The sequence below is a fragment of the Lactuca saligna genome, chromosome 8 (genome assembly GCF_052625555.1).
Source record: "Lactuca saligna cultivar CGN05327 chromosome 8, ASM5262555v1, whole genome shotgun sequence".
In the NCBI taxonomy this organism is placed as follows: Eukaryota; Viridiplantae; Streptophyta; class Magnoliopsida; order Asterales; family Asteraceae; genus Lactuca; species Lactuca saligna.
The window spans coordinates 103,903,073-103,905,990 of NC_136424.1; the positions used below are offsets into that span (position 1 = coordinate 103,903,073).

At 30.5% G+C, this 2,918-nt stretch overlaps 1 pseudogene; it reads left to right on the top strand.

The window, feature by feature from the left end:
- Positions 1-1,585: 1,585 nt before the first annotated feature.
- Positions 1,586-2,578, top strand: LOC145007958 (pathogenesis-related protein PR-1 pseudogene; annotated as a pseudogene).
- The last annotated feature ends 340 nt before the right edge of the window (positions 2,579-2,918 follow it).

Sequence of the window (2,918 nt, forward strand, 5' to 3'; positions counted from 1 at the left end):
TAACCTTAATTTTGTGTGGGTATGCCAGAACCCACTCTTATTCTATATTGGTTAGGCCCGTTGGTTTTATTTGGATAATAAATTAAATCATGTCTATAAATATTGCTTAGAATATTTATCTTTATTATACAAAATACAAAAAAATACAAGTTAGTTATTAATATAGATTATTAATATAAAGTGAAAATGATCGAGACGAAGTTATTTATTGTTTTTTTTTTTCAATTTAAAACTTCTACTTTCTAAATAAATTGGTAATAAGCATTATTATACATATACACGTCATTTATATCAAATCTGAAAATAATAATTATCAAAAATAATTTCAATAGGAAGAAAATAAAACTATACATTTTACATGAAATATCAAGCTAAAAATCTTCTTTTATCATTTTCTAATAAAATTTATTATTATTTTTATATTTGAAAATATTTGACAAAACAAAAAAGAAAGTCTTAAATAAAAATAAATTGAATGGTTAATAACTCTTCACAATAAAAACCAAACATGTCTAATTTAAATTGACTCGAAACAAACTATTTTAATATATTAATTAATACCCACTAAGTTATTCAAATACAAATGCTCCATATAATACCCACTATACCAAAATCACCGAACTTGTGCATGAGCATAACTTGTGGGCTGCCACGGATGCAGTTCTAAAACTCAGGCTCGCACAACATTCGTTTTTGCTAAACTTAACAGTTTTGGTCCATAGTTTTAATTTTGTAACAGATGCATTAATTACATATTTAATGTCATTTAATGCCTTAATCAATTCTGTATCACGAATTAATTTGTTTCCGTTACATGTTCAACTATAAAAGGAGATCTCCACCGTGTCATTCAACACACAAATGAAAAATATTTTTCTTCCTTCTCCTCTTCTGTACCACTGCTTCCGGCGATTCTTTCAGGTAAGTAGATATATACTGTTAAGGTTGTCATATCCTTGGAACAGAAGGTGAATCTGTTTAAGGGAATCGAGTTCAACTCAAGCGTCAACCACTATGCTTACTACTAACTTTTTTATTACATGAATGTACAAAGAAGGAAAACGAAGTCCTACACTAACACATAGAAAGATAATTTTATTTTAAACAAGTATTAAATAAAATATACTATAATAAATAATCATTTTTTACATTTTGTGAAAAAAAATCAATGTTATTCATTATTATTATCATTTCAAAGTAGCGATGATATTTTCATATTTTATACTATGTTAAAAATATTTTTTTTTTATATATATATTACAATAAATTAAGTATACATAAATAATAAAAGTAAAATATAGGAATTAGAAAAAGAAAATGTCTGGAATGAAAATGTCAAAAGCTTTATTTTGTATTTGTATGTTACATTTTCGTTTTCAATTTACAAGTACTATTCATGTTTTTCTTTAGATTTTTACCAGTTTCATTGTAATTTTTCAACTAAATAAGTGAATATAACATGCACGAAGTCAAAAAATAATATTTCTTCCCCAAAGGCCAAAACTACAATATTTACTTTGATATACAAAATTAATAAATTCTTTTAAAATAAACCATAAAAATATTGTCTAACTTGTGAACTTGTGTATGTGTGTGTGTGTTTCAGTGTGTATATGACAAAGACAGAGGAATGTACCCCACAACACACATGGTTTTGCATGATCGCTAGGCTGCCTTCTCAATCAATTGCAGCCGCATCTTCTCGAACTTCACATTCTCTTTTACACGAGCATATAAACACTTCACTTCTACCCTCGCCAATCGTCCCCCGCCGCCCGGACTCCATCCTCCTCCTCCGACGACCACCACGGCTACCAAAAATGACACCATCTTCTCTACTTCTCTTCTCCATCCTCCTCTTAACCTCCCTCACTTCATCCCACTCCTCAACACCACCCCCAACTTTCCACCAAAAACCTAACAACGAAACAGTATACAGAACCTCCAAACAACTCTGCATCGGGTGTACAATGGAGTCATTACAATTCTTGTTTACTCAAAACTTAGTTCGAGCAGCTAAGTGGGAAATCCCGCTAGCTTGGGATTTCCAGCTTCAGAGGTACGCTCAGTGGTGGGCAGGACAAAGAAAAGGTGATTGTGAGTTGATGCATTCGTTTCCAGAAGATGATTTCAAGTTGGGAGAGAATATCTTTTGGGGTAGTGGATCTTCGTGGTCTCCGGTGGATGCTGTGAATACATGGGCTGGAGAAGAGAAGTATTATAGATATGGAAGTAATACGTGTGCATCTGGGCAACAATGTGGGCATTATACGCAGATAGTTTGGAAAACAACGAGAAGGGTTGGGTGTGCTAGGGTAGTTTGTGATAGTGGTGATGTGTTTATGACTTGCAACTATGACCCTGTTGGAAATGTTATTGGAGAACGTCCATATTAATAAGGTATTGTAATTTGTGATACTATTATTTAGCTATAATAGATGATAAAAGATATGTGTCATTGTTGTTATACTTATAAGGTACCATGTATAAAACCATATTATTATTATCTCTACGCCGTTGTTTCCTGTGGTGTGTGTAAAGATTGAAGCGTTTATAATGTATCACTAGAATTATATAATTTTTGTGTTCTTGATTCATAGGCTTTTGTTTTTATATCTATGTTTTGAGAAAAAAAAATCATGTTAATTCTATTTGCTAGTTTCCAAGATTTATCTAAAATTTATATAACGTTAGATGTGTTTTATAAAGAACCGGTGAGAAAAAGAAGTCTCACGGGGTGTTTCGGTAAATTCATGAATAATATTATAGAGATTTGTACAATTTTAGCAAATAAATTAATTAAGTTGAACATACATTTTAATCTTTGTCTTTATTTGGTTATTGAAACATTTTTATTATTATTGTGTATCCTTAAAGTTTCAAAAATATCATGTTAATAAAGTCATTATTAGAAGCTT